This window comes from Hevea brasiliensis, chromosome 11 (genome assembly GCF_030052815.1).
Source record: "Hevea brasiliensis isolate MT/VB/25A 57/8 chromosome 11, ASM3005281v1, whole genome shotgun sequence".
Lineage (NCBI taxonomy): Eukaryota > Viridiplantae > Streptophyta > Magnoliopsida > Malpighiales > Euphorbiaceae > Hevea > Hevea brasiliensis.
Genome location: NC_079503.1, coordinates 12,901,503 through 12,917,986, shown reverse-complemented (window position 1 = coordinate 12,917,986; position 16,484 = coordinate 12,901,503). Strand labels below are relative to the sequence as shown.

Sequence of the window (16,484 nt, the reverse complement as noted above, 5' to 3'; positions counted from 1 at the left end):
GTGTAAATTTTTTTTATTAATCTGATATATTTTTTATAAAATAACTTTTTGATAAAAAAGTTATCATTTTACATAAATTTATAATATAAAATAAATATATTTTATAAAAATTAAAATTTTAAAATACCGTCATTTTCTATTAATATAATAAATATTAAAAATGCATACTATTTTTCAAAAAACAGATTTTATAATTTTAATATTATAATTTTAATTATTTTTAATCATTTTTATTTGTAGCTAAATTTTCGATACAATCATATTTATAATTTATTTTTGAAATTCTACCTTTATATAAAAATACAGTTGAAAGATAAGTTATATATAAAAATTTAGATATTTAATTAAAATTTAAAAATATTTCTGTTAAAAATTAGTGACAATTAAATATGAATAAATTAATGACAATCATTTTTATTTATAGCTAAATTTTCGATGTAATCATATTTATAATTTATTTTTGAAATTCTACCTCTATATAAAAATATAATTGAGATACGATGTTTTTTTTTTGTAAATTACAAAAAATATATTAAATTAATGAAAAAATAATATTATTTTAAAAATATATAAATATGATATTTTTTGTTGTTAATATAATAAAAAAATTAAATTACTAATAATAAATTGTATTATTTAATTTTAATAATAATGAAAATATATAACATTATCATTGATTAAAAATAACATTCTTTTATATTATTTTTTAAAAATACTATATTTAAGTGTAAATTTTTTTTTATTAATCTGATATATTTTTTATAAAATAACTTTTTGATAAAAATGGTTATCATTTTACATAAATTTATAATATAAAATAAATATATTTTATAAAAATTAAAATTTTAAAATACCGTCATTTTCTATTAATATAATAAATATTAAAAATACATACTATTTTTCAAAAAACAGATTTTATAATTTTAATACTATAATTTTAATTATTTTTAATCATTTTTATTTTTGAAATTCTACCTGAAAGATAATTTATATATAAAAATTTAGATATTTAATTAAAATTTAAAAATATTTCTATTAAAAATTAGTGACAATTAAATATGAATAAATTAATGACAATCATTTTTATTTATAACTAAATTTTCGATATAATCATATTTATAATTTATTTTTGAAATTCTACTTCTATATAAAAATATAATTGAGATATAATTTATGCATAAAAATTTAGATATTTAATTAAATTTTGAAAATATTTCTGTTAAAAATTAATGACAATAAAATATAAATAATCAAGATATTAGTTATAATTACATTCGATATATAATTATAATGAAATAAAATACTAAAAATTTTAAGAATATTAAATAAGAAATTTATAAAAAATAGTAATTAAATAAATATATTTAAATAAATTTTAAAATAATAACTAAAATTTTTTGAAAGAAATAATAAAAAAAAGAGTAAATCAAAAAAGATTTGAGAACACTTAGGTGAAATAAAAATACTTAATGAGAAGAAAGTGATTGATATGTATTAAATGTCTCATATGACATACTATATATGAACAAACAAATAGAAATTATTCAAATAAAAGTTTAATTCTATAATTAAATATTATTTAATTAAAAAATGAAAACAAAAGCATTTAAATTTAATTTTTATAACAACAAAATATTTCTCATTTATTTGGCTTTTTCAATTCAATAGCCATAAGTTAACCATAATTATAATAATAATAATAATCATTAATTAATCATCGAAAAATGAAATAAAAAGAATATTAAATTATTAAATAAAAATTAATACATACTAATTATAAATAAGTCAAATATATATTTTTTATTTTTATAACTTTTTATGTAGACTACAATTTGTCTCTTAAATTTTTTGATAAAGAATTTATAATAAAAATAATAGATAATAAAATAATATAATAAAAATATTTATTAAAGATATAAAATAATTTAAGATTGATTAAATTATATGATAGTTGATTATAAAGTAACAAATTAATAACTAATTTTTTTTAGTTAATCGCCATCACTAACATTTATTATTATTATTATTATTATTATTATTATTATTATTATTATTATTATTATTATTATTATTATTGTTGTTAATTTATTTATTTATTTATTTATTTATTTATTTATTATTATTATTATGGAGGGTAACATGTGGTAAATAATATTTTTGCATAAATAAATTTATAAAAATAATAATATAAATAATTTTTAAACACTATATTTAATTACAAAAAGTTTTAATTTTTAAAAATCATATTTTAAAAAAAAAAATAATTTAAATAATAAATATTAAGATATAATTGTAAATAATATTGATAATTAAAAGAGAAATAAAAAAAAATTTAATAATTATTATTATAAAAAAGTACAAAAGAGAATTATTAATAGAAGGTGACACGTGGTAAGTTTTTCAAGGAAAGTGTCACGTAGCATTTTCTTACAAATACCACTAATATATATATATATATATATATTAATTTTTAATTACATTTTAAATAAGATAAATTATTATTATTAAACTAATTTTAAAATAAAATTTCTCTTTTATTTAATTTAATTTAAATAAATTTGTATGTTATAATAATAAATTTTTAATTAATTTTTAATTTAATTAAATAAATATCTATTTAATTCTTTTTATACATATATTAAGAGTAGTTTAATAATTTAAATTTCATAAAATTTTTATATTTTATCTCATAATTTATATAAATTGATCTTTATTTTTAGTAAATTATAGAAAATACATTAAATTAATAAAAAAATAATATTATTTTAAAAATATAAATTTTTTGTTATAAATATAATTAAAAAAATTAAATTACTAATAATGAATTGAATTATTTAATTTTAATAATAATAAAAATATATGATTTTATTAATAATTAAAAATAACATTCTATTATATTATTTTTTAAAAATGCTATATCTAAGTGTAAATTTTTTCTATTAATCTTATATATTTTTTATAAAATAATTCTTTGACAAAAATAGTTATCACTTTACATAAATTTATAATATAAAATAAATACATTTCATAAAAATTAAAATTTAAAATATCATCATTTTCGATTGATATAATAAATATTAAAAATACATACTATTTTTTAAAAGATTAATTTCATAATTTTAATGATGTAACTTTAATTATTTTTAATCATTTTTATTTACAGCTAAATTTTCGATACGATCATATTTATAATTTATTTTTTAAATTCTACTTTTATATAAAAATATAGTTGAGAAATAATTTATACATAAAAATATATATATTTAATAAAATTTAAGAATAATTCTATTAAAAATTAATGATAATAAAATATGAATAATCAAAATAATAGTTATTATTGTAGTCCATATATAATTATAATGAAATAAAATATTTAAAAATTTAAGAGATATTAAATAAGAAATTTATAAAATTAATAATTAAATAAATATTAATTAAATATATTTAAAAAATAAATTTTGAGAATAATAGCTAATAACTTTTAACAGAAATAGTAGAAAAATAGTGTAAATTAAAAAAAATTGAGAATATTTAAATAAAATGAAAATATTTAGTAAGAGAAGAGTGTTTGATATGTATCAAATGTCTCATATGACATATTATATATAGACAAACAGATGAAAATCATTTAAATAAAAAATTAATTTATAATTAAATATTATTTAATTGAAAAACAATAATAAAAATATTTAAATTCAATTTTTATAATAATAAAATATTTTTTATTTACTTGGCTATTTCAACTAAATCATCATAAGTTGGTTATAATTATAATAACAAATATTAATTAATTTTAAAAAAGTAAAATAGAAAGAATATTAAATTATTAACATAAAAAATAATATATACTAATTATAAATAAGTCAAATTTCTATATTTTATTTTTATAATTTTTTATATAGACTATACTTTTTGTTTTTCAAAATTTTTAACAAATATTTTATAATAAAAATAATAGAAAATATATCAATATAATAAAAATATTTATTAGAGATATGAAATAATTTAAGATTGATTAAATAATATAAATAATTTTTAAATATTGTATTTAATCATAAAATGTCTTAATTTTTAAAAGTTAAATTTTAAAGAATGTAATAATTTAAATCATATATGTTAATGTAGTATTTTAAATAATAATGACAATTAAAAAAGAAATTAAAAAAATTAAATAATAACTAACATTTATAAATAATTTTTTAATATTACATTTAATTACAAAATGTCTTAATTTTTAAAATTAAATTTTAAAGAAAATAATAATTTAAATCATAAATGTTAAGGTAGTATTATAAATAACAATAATAATTAAAAGAAAAATATAAAATAAATATTAGTTAGTATAAATGAAAATATTTATGATTAATTATAAGATCACAAATTAATGATAAATTTTCTTTAAACTAATAACCATCAATAATATTTTATTATTATTATTATTATTGATGATGACATATGATAAATAATATTTTTACATAAATGAATTTATAAAAAAATAATATAAACAATTTTTAAATATTATATTTAATCATAAAAAGTCTTAATTTTTAAAAATCAAATTTGAAAGAAAATAATAATTTAAATCATAAATGTTAAGGTAGTATTGTAAATAATAATAATAATTAAAAGAGAAATAAAAAATTAAATAATAATTAGTATTTATAAAATAATATAAATAATTTTTAAATATTACATTTAATTACTAAATGTCTTAATTTTTAAAAATTAAATTTTAAGGAAAATAATAATTTAAATCATAAATATTAAAATAATATTGTAAATAATAGTGATAATTAAAAGAGAAATTTAAAAAAAATTAAATAATAATTAATATAAAAGAGAGTATTTATAAAAAGTGACACATGGCAAGCTTTTTAAAGAAAGTGCCACATATCATTTTTTTTAGAAATCTACTCTGGTTTTTATATATATATACACACTATGTAATTGTGATTCTATTAATTAATTAAATTTTTTTTGTATTACTAAACAACATAATTAAATTTACAATTTAATCACAATTACATTATAAATTTAATTACAAAAAAAAAACGTACATAGCTACTATAGGTCCTCACAATTATCCATCACAGTGAAGTACGAGTATTCTATACTACTGTTACTGCACTGTCACGACTGAAAAAAAAAAAAAAAAAAAAAAAAAAAAAACCCTTAAGCTTCAATTTAATTCACTAAATCGGGTTTCGATTTTAGCTAGCTTGGTATAACCAGTAACCTTAATGTCAATGGAATTCATGACCAAATGATACCCTAAATGTTAAAGGAACTTGTGAAGTCTAGAAAATGAACATCAAAACGACACAACACCAACTAGAGATTCAAAATTGCTCAGAGTTTTGCACACTGCCCAAATGGCCAAAGCATGAAAAAGGAAAAATGCCAGCTCAAATTTTTAGATGGGGGAAAGACACTTCTGAGTTGTGTTTAATTCATAGGATGGCTTACATTTGGACCATATATTTCCTGACTAGTCAAAAAATTATCGCTTGCTTGAAAAGAGCGGCAACACAAAATGAACAATGATACAACTGTACAATGACACTCTTTATATCTTTGCAAATATTTAGCCAATATACAACTGTACAATGACAATCTTTATATCTTTGCAAATATTTAGCCAAGTCGAATATAACAAATATATCAATCAGGCATCTAGGATGGGAATTCTAAACAGGGCAGGCATTTGTCCAGATGAAGCATTTATTATTGCATGGATTACCCGTGAATGTTGATTGATTCTTCCTACAATATAAATAATTGACACATAAAGTTTGAGAGAGAGATAATGGCAAGACAAAACATTTAAATGGATATATGCAAGAAAATCTACTTGCACAAAGATTTTAAGACATGGTAAAGTTGATCAGAGGGGTTCAGATACCTAATATGTTTGGCATAGGCCTGAAATGTTACACGCGGTATAAGTCTGATTCAAGAACAGGGGATAATAGGCAACAAGTTATTCTTTTGGCAATCCAACAAGGACAGTGGTGACATCCTCCCTAAATTAGCATGCATCATAATTAAATTGGTATTAAGCTGGGCCTAGAATAAAACAACTTAAAGCAATAGGAGAGAAATTTCATCGCACTTCAAGTTTGCTTTTCCTGGTCTATTGTTGCTTATGAGTACTCACACATCTATTATTTGCTTTTACTTGCTGATGACTATAATCCAATGACATGCAAGCATTAGTTTATTTCTAAAGCTATGCAAGTATTATTTCATTTCTAAAGATGATTGTAATATTTTATTTCTAAAAATGATTGCTTCATGTCCTTTATCATCTAAGTATCATCTATGTTTCAAACTATTAATCCATTTAAGTAGTTGAGAAGAAAACTTAGCTACCTTACTATTCATATAGACTCCCCATGTGTCAAGAATTTCATGCAAGCTGGGCAATGACATCCAGATTACTAATGGTAAACCATTTCGGGGGATAGAAGGAATTAGCCAATTCTAGTTGTAGACTCCAAACCATGACCCTTGAGCAGTTCTCTAGTAAGCCTTCCAGTTGGCTCTCATCTTCCACAACTTGCTCGATGAATGTACTAACCGTCAAGACAAGTCAATGGGATTACCAGTTGATACCAAAGCCAATGATGCCTGGTGACCAAGATAGGGTGAAGAATGTGTCTCATTCTCTATTAAAATGAAAAGATGAAATGAAATGACTAGAGTTTTATTGACTATATATTACAATAGCTCATTAAATTTCTGTCCCATACAAAATATAATGTGAAAAAAAAAAAAAAAAACATATAGCCAAAAGCAGCTATCTGGGAAATGAGATTAATGGAGTCAAGAAATCAATGATGGTTTGGTTTAATATGGTTGAGTCGTTACTATAGAAGGTGAAGCTTTATTCTACATCTATTGATGCAGTATTGGAAGATACAATTTAAAAATTACATTCCACGTAAAAATAAGAATAGAAGATTTCTTTTTTTAGAAATTATATTATTATTTAGGAATATTTAAAGAGTTTTACTATATTTAGTATTTTATTATTTAGGAATTTTTAGTTGATTTGGGATTCCTAATTAGTAATTGATTAGGGTTTTCTTGTTTAAGGATTCATTATCCTAATAGTAATAGAAATAGTTAGGGTTTCTCTTCTTTTATGTCTTGAGAATTTGTTTCTCCTGATTTTAGTTTCTTCTTTTTCAACATCATCTATCCTAAGAAAAGTAACAACCCCACTGATCTACCAGGTGACCAATTTTCCAAAAACAATATTTCTCCCCCGCCCTAATTCCCCATAATCTTGTATCCTTAGTAGTGCAAAAAGGAGGCCTAAAAATTGATCCTTATTTTTTACAGTGAAATAAGAGTAACAGCCTCATGCTGCAATGTGGACTAAGGAACAACTACGAGAAAAACAAAAGATGCTAACCTATAAACCATTCTGGACTGTGTCGAGCAGGCTAATAGGTTCAGGGGTGGGTTTGTGCCATCGCTTTTGATCCCAAAGTATGGTACTATTGAAGGCAAAGCCTGACATGTCAGCATGGAACCTTTGAAATCTCCTACTTGATTCATTTACATGCCATCCAACAACTCGAGTTCCATTACATATGGGCCCCTCTCCTTTGCTTTTGTTCACTGTTACTTTGGCCACTGTCCATGTCCCAAATCACTTGCCAGGGAAAAAAAAAAGATAGGTGCTCTAATAATAAGTGCAGAGAAATCTGTATGTCATGATGCACATCTTTGAAAAGGGAGAAAGGAATGATCCATCTCTCACGACACTGCTATAAAGCCTAGAATTAATGAGTGCTAAAAGCATATAACAAACAACTGGAAATCATGCAAATAAATTTAATGAGCTATTGTAAGCAATATAATCAACAAAATAAAAGATGAAGACAATTCAATCAGTTATCAGAAACTATGAAGCTAAAATATCTCAGGTTGCTATGTGCATTTGACATCTCACAACTGTCTCAAAGCCTAGTACCTATATGCAACTGAATCTTACATTATATTTTGACTAGGTTTAATTTCTTTGATCTCCTAATTTATGTCCCACTTCATTAGTTTTCCTTTGCTACTCTATCTAGATTTACTACTTTATCTAGATCCTTGTAGACATAGATCACAGATTTAACAGATACACTTAACAATACAAACAGCATCAAACATCAAGTGACAGAAATATACATGAGAATTTTTATTGTCATGGAATGTTCAGGTAACACTTATGCCATTAGACTATGATAAGTAGAAAATCACCACTAACAACTGCTCCTATTATGTAGCTAACAGACAGAATGCCATTTAAACCCCTTCACATCACTAGAAGACTAGACAATTTGAATCAGCTGATATATTTTTGAATGTATTACTTATGCCTTTATAAAGGTTCTAAAATCCTTTTTTTTATTAAGGCAAGAATCTATATATGGAAAAATGTTCCCAAGAATATAAATATAGCAGATTTCAAGAGGGGTAGCAATTAGACAGTAAGGGCACATGGGAAATGGTTAGTGAGTAACCAAAGTTTACCTAATCCGCCTCATATGCTCAAAAAGATCAGCTGAGTAAATGTTACGGTCATCTACAGAGTAGACAATTCCATCAAGATGGTGATTTTCAATATGAGTCAAAACCACATTCCTTTGGTGAACACTTCTATCTTTTATATCAGTTAAATTTTTATTATAAACAAGATGCCTGTACAAAACCCCAGTTCTTCTTAGGATGTCAGCTATTTGCTTAGATTGGGATGTCATTTATATGACATTCCACAACAATGGAGGTCGGATCAGTTTCAATGTGTATCCCAAATGATTCAAATAGTAGGCTTGAAATGTTCTAGCATATGTTGCGGTAACAACTATCAAAAGCTTCTGAAATGCCATATCGATCCAAATTTTCGGGGATTGACTGGTTAATGGGTGCATCATTGGAAACTACATTAGCTAGTTTCACTTCCTTCACTTCTGGCTCCAATGTAGCATTATTGTTCTTGGCACCTTCACTCTTAGCTGTCTGAGTCCTGTTTGTAGTCATACCTTCAAAAGTCTGAAATTTCCCAACAGTTGATACCATCTCAAAAGAGAAGGCTTCGCTCTTTGATATAAGATTTGTTGATAAATTCATTGATATAAATGGAGTAAGTCCAATAAATATCCTGATCACAAAACAAACTAAGAAATGGAAAAGGGTCCTCCTCCAAACTTGCCCCTTAGCTTTTGACCTCTCCAGTGATTTAGAAGATCTAGGCGAAAAGACACCAAGAGCAAAAGCTCAAGAATCTGATAAAAGCTTAAGAATCTGATAAACCAAGAAAAGAAGAGAACAATCCCCTAGTTGTTGGGAAGTTTTGAGAAGACGATGATGACTTGGACAAGGGAGAAGGAACCTGGCAGACTTCCCCATTTAGCAATGTTCTAGCTCTAGGGACCGAAGACAATGTTCACCTTATAGATGCCTTCCAAATGAATCTAAAACAATATTACTAACTCCAAATTCACCTCCTTAAAATCCCAATCTAGTATTAGAATTACTACAAAAAGGAGCTACCAAATCAACTGAAGTCTCATCGTGCATTCCACTAATCACCATAGCTATGAGTAGAGCAATAAATCTTAGCCAACTTGAATAGTAATCTTAAGAAGTCTCTACCATTTGATGAAGTACATAAACCCTTCAATAAGACATCACAAATCAATCATTTTAAGGACACATTAAAATAAATAAATAAATTACTCACTCCCTCAATCTCAACAATGTATTAAACAGCCAAAAACCCAGAATGCAGTTAAGCAAGCAATTGATCTACAATGGACTCCTAGAAAGCAATTCATACTCAGAATTAGCTCCTCAATAAAAGCTCAGATACCAAATAAAGCAAAATGAAACACCCAAACATACCATGGACCAAGAAGATTTAAGCCCAAAATGCTTGAATTTCCTCCTTCAAACGAAATGGGTCACCAGATTACCATTCCAAGTGAAATGGGCTCTAAATCTTTCGAGCTGAACTGCAAAGCTTCATTGATATCCTTGGAAGATGCTGTTTTGGTTCCCCTTGTAAATTTTCACCAAAAGAAAGTTTTTTTTACGTACTATGAGGTCGAAAGTATGAAAAAGTAAGTGAAAAAAACTGAAAGTAGACTCAAAAAAGATGTTAAAAATCTACGTGAGCTCTTGAGAGGGAGATTGGATTTCAATTTACTGATATGGTGATACTTCAAAAACTCTCTCTCTCTCTCTCTCTCTCTCTCTCTATGCAATGATTCTGACAAGTGAGTGTTGGGGTTTTATTTTTCGTTGGTTTAGATGTCCACCGTCTATGTGACTGACGAGGTTGATGTGTTGTGTATTATCCTTTTATGAGATGGACTGGTATGAGTGGATTTGAACAATGACATCAAAATTTTTAGCTGATTGATGAATCTTGTCCATTGCTATGGTCAGGACTTCCCTTCAATTTTTTTTTTCTTTTTTTCACAAGAACAAATTATATATTTTAGAAAAGGTCAATGATATTATCATGGTAGATGAAAATTTTATTTTTCTGAACATTAATGAAATCAACAAAAATAACATATATGAATTGATGTGATATCTTTCATTAGTCTTATATTTTTAGTACATATCGAATATAATTTTTATTTTATCTTGAATTTTGGTCTATTATTTGTAATAAATATAATAGCTTGAATAAATAATTGGCAAAAGGTCTATTTTTACCTTTGGAGTATAAGTCAATAGCCATATATTAAGAGATTCAAATAAATTTTTTAAATTTTAAAATTAATTAAATAAATTCTTTAAATTTTAAAAAAAAATAAATAAATTTTTTTACTATTTTGAGGATAAATATACCCTTTAACTTTTAAAAATAATAAAAAAATTAAACTATAATTTACCTTTAGACCCTATTTAATTTAATTTTACAGTAAAATTTATTTCATTTGTAAATGAATTTTATAAAATTTATTTACAAATAATTTTTTTTAGTATATTTATATTAAATATAAAATTTATTTTAAATAAAATGAATTTTATATTTGAAATAAATAAAATAAAATAAAATGATGTATAATAACAAAATACTTTGCCACTTGATATCTATATAATTTTAAATTTAAAATTTATTCATAAATTCTATCAATTTTGATGAAATTTAGTTTATTTATAATAAATTTCATAAAATTAATTATTAAAAATTTCAAATAAATTTTCATTTAAACTAAATATTAAAATTTTAGATTTACAAATGAATTTCATAAAATTTTATGAAATTCATTTATATCAAACACTACCTTAATATAAATTTAGCCAAGATTGTGCACGAACACCTTTTAATGCATAGGACTTTTATCAGCCATTCTGCGTATCTAATTTACAACATCCTGATATATATCTGCTGCATTATGTAGTAAATTGATAAGTTATTCTTTACATAATAATTCAAGAAACTTATCTATGGGTTCATCGTCTTCGCCTTAGTTTCTCTAAAAAAGTTTTTTTAAAATTATTCTGTAAAAACACAACTTATTAATATACTTTATGATGCAACAAATATTCACTGAGATATTATAAATTAGATACACAAAATTATTAAAAAGAATCCCATGTACTAGAAAATTTTTATGCATAGTCTTGACTGGATTATATTAGAGGCAATTTATAATTTGGTTATTTTATTTTTTTTTTAAAAGTTAAAGTACTTATTTATCTTAAAGGTTTATTTGATTTATTTTTTAATTTTAAAAGACATATTTAATATTTTTTAAAAATTAAAAGACTTAATTAAATTTCAAAATATTTTAAAAATTTATTTAATTATTTGACATAACTTAAAAAGGTTTAAATAAGTCTTTTACCTAAACGATTTGAAGCCTTTGTCATCTTTAAAGAAAACAAATCATTTTATAATGCTCAATTATTAGATTTCAATTTATTTCTCAAAAAATTAAATTCAAATGAAGAAGAAGTTAACAAAATAACAGTATTATTATCATAATAAAACTTATATCTTAAATTTAAAATATTATAATAAAATATTTTCTCATATAACTAAAAACTGCAATTTGATTTGACTCTAAAATCATGATAATATTCTCGCCATGAAAATATTTGCATGATGTTATATATTTTTTTATTGGAAATCTCCATTTTTGGTAAACTAGTTAAATACTTGTGATAGCACAAATTTAATAGAAATTAATTTTTATATATTTAATTTAAAATTTAATATTTTATTTTTTATTAAAATAATTTATATTACTTTTTATATAGTTTAATTATTAAAATTTATAATATATAATTATAACACTCTCATTTTAAATATTATATTTTTAATCTTTGTATATCCTATTCAAATTTTCTATAAAATTGCATTTTTACACTTTTGCAATTCATTTTCTTTGAGAAAACAAAATAGTTAACCGATATAATTAAAATATATTATCACTCCCAAAAATAAATAAATAAAAAAGATTAAAAATATAAAAATATCATTATGATTATGATGGTCAATAGATAAATAATCTTGAAAATATTTTTTTAATTAAATAAATATAACTACATATTTTATAAATTTTAGCCATAATTTTAGTATTAAGCTAAATTATTTTTTTTATGTTAAATAATAATAACATTTATGATAATTGAATGACAATCAATATTATAAAAAAAATAACCTTCATAAATTACAATATATATAAATTTTAAGAATGTGAGTTTTAGACAAAAATAAAATAATTTTACAAAGCCAAATAAAGCTTGGAGTATAAAAAGAGTTAAATAAGGTAATTGTTATTAATTAAGCTACAAATTAATTAGCTAGCCATAATTAAATATAAATTGAAGCAAAAAAATTATACTAAAAGAGGTAACAATTATTCAAATTAAATTAATTAAATTATAGTATTAAACTTAATTATTGTCTATTTTAAATAATAATTATTATTATGATAATTGAATGATGATTAAAATTATAACAAAAATAATTACTTTTTTATCAATTAATTATATAGGTTATAATATAATATATCTTAAATATAGCTTAAATTATTAAAAAAAATTAATATAATAACATTAAAGAAAAATGTAAAATTACTAAAAGGGGTCACAATTATTCAAATTAAATAATAGCAATAAATTAAATCACTTTTTATTTTTAATAATAATAATAAGTATTATTATTATTATTATGATAATTAATGAACAAATCGATTACTTTTTATTGTTTAATTATATAGGCTATAAAATGTATTACTCTTAACTATACCTTAAATTATTCAAAAAAATATTAATACAGTAACATTAGAAAAAAATATAATAATTAATAATTAGTGAGTCAAGCTTATTAAATTATATTTTTATTGAAATAATAATAATTATAATATTATTAGTATTAGAACAAAACCAATTACTTTTTTAGTAATTAATTCCACGTGTTACAATATAAATTAATCTTAAATATAACTTAAATTATTAAAGAAAAATAAAATATTAATTTAATAACATTAAAGAAAAAAATAGTAATAAAAAAATATGCATATCAAGCTCTTTTTGAGCCGCGTGGTAATTTTCAGAGAAAACTCATCACATGGCAACTTTTTGGATAAATTTTAATAATTATCTCTGAATTTATTTAATTATAATATTATAGTCTTTAAACTAAAAAATGTAATATAAAATTCTATCAACTTTCATATTTTGTACAGTAAAATCTCTTTAATATCTAATTACTATTTTTTCAATTAGACACTGATCTGGACAATTTCAGCATAGAGATTAGTTAGTATTTATCTTTTCTCTCTCAAGCCATGTGTAAATTGAATCATTCTCCTCTCTATATAGATAGAATAATTTTTCATGTGTAGAGAGAATAATTTTACACTTTGCATAATAAATGAGAGAGAAATATTAAAAAAACATCATGTGGGAGCTGTTTACATCAGTTTCTAACTGTAAAATCAATAATTGAAAGTTATAGGAATTTTACTGTGTAAAATTTAAAAGTTTAGGAGATTTTACGTTACATTTTAAAGTCGAATAACTATAGTATTACAACAATATAAGTTTGAGGACAGTTGTTAAAAGTTATCTCAATTTCTTTTATATATATATATATATATATATATATATATATATTTTAAGAAATTGTATTAAATATAAACATTGCTCTATTTCTCAATGACCAAAAGCCCCCACAAAAAAAAAAAAAAATTCTTATGCAAAGCGGGGGGAAAAACTTAATTGAAAGATGACAACTCTCGTTGAGAGAGAATTAACAAAATGTAAAAAATAAATAAATAAATAAAGGAGACTTTGAAGTTTCAACTTTTGTCTGAATATTTTATAAAGCAAGAGGATATTGTATTGAAATTTCTTGTTTGTGGAAATGATGATCGGTGAATCTAAAGTTTCAAAATTATATAGTTATTTCGTAGGTGAATGAAAAGCCTAATTACAAAGGAGTTCTTGTTAATTTTTTTTTTAGTAAATTAGAAGTTAAAATAGTAATAATTAGTTTTTCAAAGGAGGTTTTAAGAAGATGATTAGACTCTACTATTTAGAATTTTAACCCTAATCAAAATACTATATGTCTTATTTTATACTGTTTAGTAGCATAATATTTATACTAATATTTAAAGGTTGAGAGAATGATTCATAAAAAGTTATACCTTCTAAAAGTTAATGAAGTATTTTGACGATAGTCAACATTATAATAATACTATGTTTAGATTTAATAGCTATTTTTATCAACACTTTTATTACTCTATAAATAGTTAATTACTAATAATTAATATTTAACAGTTAACTGCTAATCAAATAACTGATTAACTATTAAAACATTTAACAATTACTAAAATAGTTAATATTATTAAATAAGACTTACTATTAAATAAAGTAGCAGTACAAAAGAAACAGTGGCATAAGAAATGGTTGTTACACTAAATGCTCTAATTGTCAAATTTAATCAGCCACATGAAAAATTATAACTTTAAGGAATAAATTATGTAAAATTTAATCAACCTAATATACTCCCACTCAATTGAACATCCTAGGCATATTTCTAATCAGCACACATAACATGTATAATGATCATCAATTTTCTAACATTTTTTCAATTAAATGAAATTAAATATAAATTAGGCAAATGTCCATAAAATTATATTCAATTATCTACATGCCCAAAAATTAACAAAAATAGAATTAGACATGCTTCTGAAATGATTTAGCTCACATGCCTTGCTTTCCATTTTTTTATTTTTTTGTAATTTTAAAATAATATCAAATAAAATTAAAAACATATCTATATAATAATATGCAAAATTTTCAACTCAACACTAAATAGTAACGCATTGCAAAATTTACATGATTAGTTCAAAAGAGGCAGTAATAATTCTTTTTATTCTAATCAATATTCAAGTATCTGTACATGTATATATAGCTAAGTTACAAGAATTGGTAGGAGCTAATTTTTAGCTATTGACCCTACAATCAAGGATAGCTACTGACCCTACAATCAATGACTCAAATTACAAATTCCTATTTTACAAAGATTATTAAAGACAAGCCAACAAATCACTAAAATCAAGCATAAATTATCTCTACACTCCCCCTTAAGTTGGTGCATAGATGTCACACATGCCCAACTTGCTTGCACACTTTGAGAACTCTTGACTAGAAACTGCTTTAGTAAGAACATCAGCCAATTGATCCTCTGAACGAATCTTAGGCAACTCCAATATCTTCCCATCCAATTTCTCCTTGATTAAGAATCTGTCTACTTCCACATGCTTTGTACGATCATGTTGAACCGGATTATGAGCAATATCACATGCAGCCTTATTGTCACAATATAGTTGAATTGGTTCCTTAGGTGGATAACCCAAATCCGTTAAGAGAAGTCTCAACCATAATGCTTCACATATTCCAAGTGCCATTCCTCTAAATTCTGCCTCCGCACTTGAGCCTGCAACAACATTTTGTTTTTTGCTTCTCCATGTAACAAGATTTCCTCCCACAACGATGAAATAACCAGAAGTAGATCATCTATCATCTATAGCTCCAGCCCATTCAGCATCTGTATATACATTTATGCCTTGAGGGTCTGCAAATTTTGTGAACAAAATTCCCTTTGCTGGAGCAGATTTTAAATATCTCAAAATACGCATAACTACATTCATATGTTGCTCTCCAGGATTATGCATAAATTGACTTACAACACTTAAGGCATAAGCAAGGTCTAGTCTTGTATGTGCCAGGTACATCAACCTTCTCACAAGTTTCTGGTATCTCCCTTTATCAACTGGAACTTGATTAGGTTCAATACACAATTTCAAACCTTCTTCAACAGGTATATCAGTTGGTTGACAAGCTGTCATACCAGTTTCTTTTAACAAATCTAAAGTGTATTTTCTTTGGAACAAGAAAATTCCTTTAGCTGACCTAGACACTTCAATCCCAAGGAAAAACCTTAATGGACC

The 16,484-nt window shown here is 22.8% G+C and overlaps 1 pseudogene; it reads right to left on the bottom strand.

Annotated features, from left to right (window-relative positions):
• Positions 1–5,593: 5,593 nt before the first annotated feature.
• LOC110651833 (probable beta-1,4-xylosyltransferase IRX9H) lies at positions 5,594–15,941 on the bottom strand (annotated as a pseudogene).
• Between the last annotated feature and the right edge of the window lie 543 nt (positions 15,942–16,484).